The sequence below is a fragment of the Oncorhynchus masou genome, chromosome 4, assembly GCF_036934945.1.
Source record: "Oncorhynchus masou masou isolate Uvic2021 chromosome 4, UVic_Omas_1.1, whole genome shotgun sequence".
NCBI classification, from domain to species: Eukaryota; Metazoa; Chordata; class Actinopteri; order Salmoniformes; family Salmonidae; genus Oncorhynchus; species Oncorhynchus masou.
Genome location: NC_088215.1, coordinates 5,269,502 through 5,275,501, shown reverse-complemented (window position 1 = coordinate 5,275,501; position 6,000 = coordinate 5,269,502).

The window sequence follows — 6,000 nt, the reverse complement described above, 5'->3', positions numbered from 1 at the left end:
ATCCTCGGCCTCCCTTGGCTTCAATGCCATGACCACACAATCTCATGAAAATCACGGACTGGGCACCCGAATGCCGGAGGACCTGCTTTCCTGTCCCCTGTGGTTCCACATCGGTTGAGAGTTCTGTGGTTGTCCTTCAGCCCAACATCCCGGAGGTATAGAATACCAGGACCTGCTGGATGTATTTTCCAAGACCCGCAACACCTGTCTCTCTCCTCATCGCCCATGGGACTGTGCCATCTACATGCTTGCAGGCTCTGCGCCCCCGCGCAGACGCATCTACCCTCTGTCGGTGGCTGAAACCAAGCCCATGGAGGAGTACATCCATGAGGCTCACTACCAAGGTTTTATCTGCTCGTCCACTTCTCCTGCATCTGCAGGCTTCTTCTTCGTGTCCAAGAAGGCTGGAGGGTTACGCCCGTGTATTGATTACAGAGGACTCAATGATATCACCACCAAGTACCGTTACCCTCTCCTGTTGGTGCCAGCAGACATCGAATAACTACGCGTGGCCCGGTTCTTTACCAAATTGGCCCTGCAGAGTGCATACAATCTCATGTGCATCTGGGGGGAATGAATGGAAGACAGTGACCAGACATCATGCTAAAAGCTGAGTACTCTGTGATGCATTTTGGCTTAGCCAATGCTCCATCAGTGTTCCAGACATTTGTCAATGAGGTGTTCCGGGACAAACTCGGACACCAGGTGGTCGTGTATATCGACGGCATCCTGGTCTACTCAGCTACCTTGGAAGATCACACCGCACACATCCGAGTAGTCCTGGAACCCCTCCTGGCTAGTCAACTCTTTGTCAAGGCTTAAAAGTGGTAGTTTCATCAGGAGGCTGTCTCCTTCCTAGGCTACCAAATCAGCCCGCAAGGAGTGAAGATGGACGTCAAGAAGGTAGATGCGGGCAGGTCATGGCCAGTCTCAACCACCATAAAGGGGTTACAATGTTTTTTGGGGTTTGCCAACTTCTACCTCCATTTCATCAGGAACTTTAGCTCCATCGCCTCCCCTCTCTCCTTAAGGGTGGTCCCCGTAGGTTGGTGTGGAGTCCAGCAGCTGACGAGGCCTTCCGCCCACTGAAGGGACGTTTCACCTCCGCCCCATTGATCAAACACCCAGATCCCACTATACCCTTTGTGGTGGAGGTGGACAATTCAGAGGTGGGGGTGGGGGCCACAAAAATAGTATCCGTGTGCACATTACTCAAAGAAACTGTCCCCTGCAGAGAGGAATTACAGCGTCGGCGCGATCGAGAGCTCCTGGCGGTGAAGTTGGCATTAGAGGAGTGGAGACACTGGCTGGAGGGCGCCAAGGACCCATTCATCATCCTCACTGACCATCGGAACCTGGAGTACATAGGGACAACGAGGAGGCTGAATCCACGCCAAGCAAGGTGGAAGTTTAAAAAAATAAGTAAGTACATTTTTTTTTCCCACAAACAAAATAAAACATTGTACAGCATAAAAACATTGAGCATGACATCAAGATATATCCTCCAACAGTGCACATATACACAGCCAAATAGTATGTCGCAATTTAAAATACAGACCGAAATGGGTTCACAAGCATAAGTAATCACCTCCCAGTCTTAGAAACATGACAAATAAAACTCATCTAGCTTCTAGGACTGTTGTTTCTACCAGTGATCCTAGCAAGCATTTGTTCATAAGATGCTACCTCCAACATTGATTCTCTCCACTGTTTCAGAGTAGGAGTGGCAGGACCCTTCCCTCTGGCCAGCTTCGTCCTGCGGCTGGAGCCATGCATCTGGCTCCCAACCTTAACGGTTTACTTACCACCAGTCTTGGCAGTTATTATTACCCACACCTGCGCTTCATCATGAGGTACACCTGGACTCCATTACCTCCCCTTTAACTGGCACTCCCTTAGGTTAATTCCCCAGGCAGTATGGTTTATGTGTTTCATGTCAAGACGCTACTCCTATGTTGTATTGCTCAATGTTCTTTGTTTTATTAAACTTACCACCTGCACCTGCTTCTCGACTTCTCGACCTGCACCTGTTTCCCAGCATCTACATTGCACAAGAAGCTTTCAAAAGAACTCCAGGACAAAGTTATGGAAAGGCACAAATCAGGGGATTGGTATAAAAATATTTCAAAAGCCTTGAATATCCATTGGAACACAGTCAAGACGATTAAGAAGTGGATGTTATATGGCAAGACCCTGCCTAGGTCAGGCCGTCCCTCAAAACTGGATGACTGATCAAGTAGGAGACTGATCAGAGGCTACCAAGAGTCCAATGGCAACTTTGAAAGAGCTACAGGCTTTTATGGCCAAGACTGGTCAGTGTGCATGTGACAACAAAAACCCAAGCACTTCAAACGAGATTGAAGATGGGATGGGATATCTTGAGTAATGGCTAAGATATCCCATCCCACCTTCAATCCCGTTTGAAGTATACAAAAAAATAAAACGGAGATTGTGTAGCCATATAGCCAAAGTTTTGTGGTCTGACTAAACTTAAAACATAACTTTTTGGCGCAAATCCAACATGGTACATCACCCAAACAATACTGTCCCTACTGTGAAGCGTGGCAGTGTCATGTTATGGGGATGTTTCTCATTGAGTCACTGACGTGATCTTCCTGTCTGGGTTGGCACCCCCCTTGGGTTGTGCCGTGGTGGAGATCTTTGTCGGCTATACTCGGCCTTGTCTCAGGATGGTAAGTTGGTGGTTGAAGAAATCCCTCTAGTGGTGTGGGGGCTGTGCTTTGGCAAAGTGGGTGGGGTTATATCAAACATAGGTTAATGCGCCTCTCTGTTCTCTTTCTACCCCCACATACACTCATTTCTTCCTAGGTACATGCAATATAACCCCTTCCAAATGAACAAACATGATTTAACACTACAAGAAAGTCAGGGTAGAATTTTTGCCAGTTATAGTGCCGTACACCTCATTTAGTCATTATTCATAAAAAAATCCCATAACAGGAATTTATGAACATTTAACATCTTGGCCATGTTCTGTTATAATCTCCACCCGGCACTGCCAGAAGAGGACTGGCCACCCCTCATAGCCTGGTTCCTCTCTAGGTTTCTTCCTAGGTTTTGGCCTTTCTAGGGAGTTTTTCCTAGCCACTGTGCTTCTACACCTGCATTGCTTGCTGTTTTGGGGTTTTAGGCTGGGTTTCTGTTCAGCATTTTGATATATCAGCTGATGTAAGAAGGGCTATATAAATTAATTTGATTTGATTCTCATAGTCAGGGACTGGAGCACTCATCAGGTGCCTCATTTATAAATGTTGTGTAAGCACAAAACATGCGTGAGCCAGTTTTCACGCAAAAGTTGGCATTTATAAAAACTGAACTTGACGTGAGAAAGTTCTTATCCTCCCGCAAACTTTAGACCATGCGTAGGCTACGCACAGTTTCTAGTGTAATATTGCCTTGCAGGAAGGCAAAAGTAGCCTTAAAACATATAGTAGAATTTAACAGGTGAACAGACAGTTGATATTTTGCATGGAAGTGCGCAGGCTATCACTGTAAGTATGGCCAACTGTATAGAAGAAACAATAATGTTTCAGAATTCGCGGGCAGTGCAGCACATTTAGGTTCGAGAAAAAGTTAATGCAAAACATTATTGTATTCAAACGATCGGTTTACAGGTCCACAACAATTTGCTATTGTTTTTGTCTTTCAGATACAGCAAATGTCACTGCAATATAACATATTATTTCGGCACCGCAAAATACACTTGATCAAGTTCGCAATTGCTATTTACTTTAGATACTGTGTTGGCCTAATTCCAATACTACCAAGTATAAAGCAAATAAGGGCGTTATTGTCACCATAAAAGGTGAATGGGAGCCATAATGCTCGTTCATGCGCACAGTTTTATGACAGGTGTTGGGGAATAATCAGAATTAGTTGGGTAACATAGATAGGATGTTTTATTTTCATGATATGCTTATGAGTTACTTCTCATCAGAATGTTGTTTTTGTATAGTACTGTGGCGGGGTTGCAGTATCTGTTCTATGTCAAGACTAAGTTGCTTGGGCCGCAGAGAGGGGAGAGGTCAAGGTGTCATCATGTGTAAACATATCTTTTGCTCCACAATGTCTGAGTGCCAGTCAGTGTGTCTCTGTGATCTTGTCAAGATAGGATGGATTTGATATATGCCTGTTGATATGGAGGATTGGTTTATGGTTCTGAGTTTGAGAAAGGAGACAAAGCTGAACAATGAATTATGCCGATGCTGTCTTATCCTGTGTATCTTTGCTATAAAGGATCCCATTTGCCATTATGTTGGGACTCTCAACTTTTCATTAGAGATACTGAACTGTTGAAAGTCAAAATGCTATTGCAATGTGGAAGGGACACTCAGAGAAGTAATTGATAGACACTGAATTGATCTGAGAGTCACAGGGTTGTGATAGAGCTCATATAATTAAAGATGGACTTTGATAACTAACTCTGACTTGTGTGTGGTTTGCTCCCATGATTTGGTAAATAGAGGACATTTCCACGACACAGGTCTGAGTTATAGTGGAAACATGCATATGTATAGCGTGTGCCAAGTTTAGAAATCTCAATGTTTTTGTGAGTGCACAGTCTTTTCAGAAATTGATATTTAATTACATTCAATTGGACACAACCTTTATAAATAAGACCCCAGGATAGAATGGAAAATAAATGGAGCAATGTACAGGAAAACCTGCTGCCCTCTGCAAGAAAGCTGATCCTGGGATGGAAGTTCACCTATCAGCATGACAACAACCTGAAGTACACAACCAAAGCTGCTACAGTGGCGTGGCTAAGGAATAAAAAGGTAAATGTCCTTGAGTGGCCCAGTCAGAGTCCCGACATAAATCCAATCAACGCTCCGCAAGGAACTTGACAGAGCTTGAACAGTTTTGTAAAGAAGAATGGTCAAATATTGCCAAATCTAGGTGTGTAAAGTTGGTGGAGACCTATCCCAACAGACTCGCAGCTGTAATTTTTGCCAAAGGTGCTTCTACCAAGTATTAACTCAGGGGAGTGGAGACTTATCCAATTATGATATTTCAGTTTTGTATTTTTTATATATATATTTTTCACAAAAACGAATTATCCTTAAAAGTGTGGAGTATGGTGTGTAGATAAGTGTGTGTGTGTATGTGTGTGTGTGTGTGTGGGGGGGGGGTGTATGGAGCTCTGGAGCACTGACACAAAAAAAAATGAAAGAAGTTCAAGAAACTTTGAAACATTGAAATCAATTAAAACTTATAAGAAATGTGGAACGACTTAAAATACTAAAGTAAAAACAATCATGTTTAAATATTAGGATAGATAAGTTGTATATGCACATTGGTACGTTTGAATGTGACTTTTCCAGGGCTGGGCAGATTACTTGACAAATGCAATCAGTTACTAACGACAGATAACATGACAATAAAAGTAATTAGTAACAAAATCTATTGGATTACTCAAAAATAGTGGATTACTTAATTGGTTAGACAGCACCTGCCTCCTCAGTTTATGCTGCAGACGATCAGTTTCCTCTCTAACTCTGCTCCCCCAGCTCCCCCAGCATCTTTGGGCAAGTACTGGCTTAACTGTCTGCTGCATCTTCTTGATGAAATAGCATCATGGCTAAAAGGTCAACTTCACTGTCAAGTTCCAGGAAAAGCATTCCCAAAGCTCATTATTTGATTGCGCAATGATAGGCCTTTTACACCGAGCTGCCAAGTAAATTGTGGCCAGTAAAAGAGGAAATGGTCATTTGAATGTCTGACCCACCCTAACATAACAGTCTGGAATGATAAAGACTTCAATAACAAAGATGCAACGGATCCAAGAGATATCTGATTATTTCATGATTTGGATGGTCAATTGTGCAAATACAATTGCAAAAACATGTGTATACCGGACTGCAAAGACCGGTGGGTTTTAGTGTACACATTCTCATGGAAACTAGAGATTTAGCTGAGTAAGCTAAGTCGAGAGTTTCAAGTTCCTTGGTGTCCACGTCACCAACGAACTACCATGGT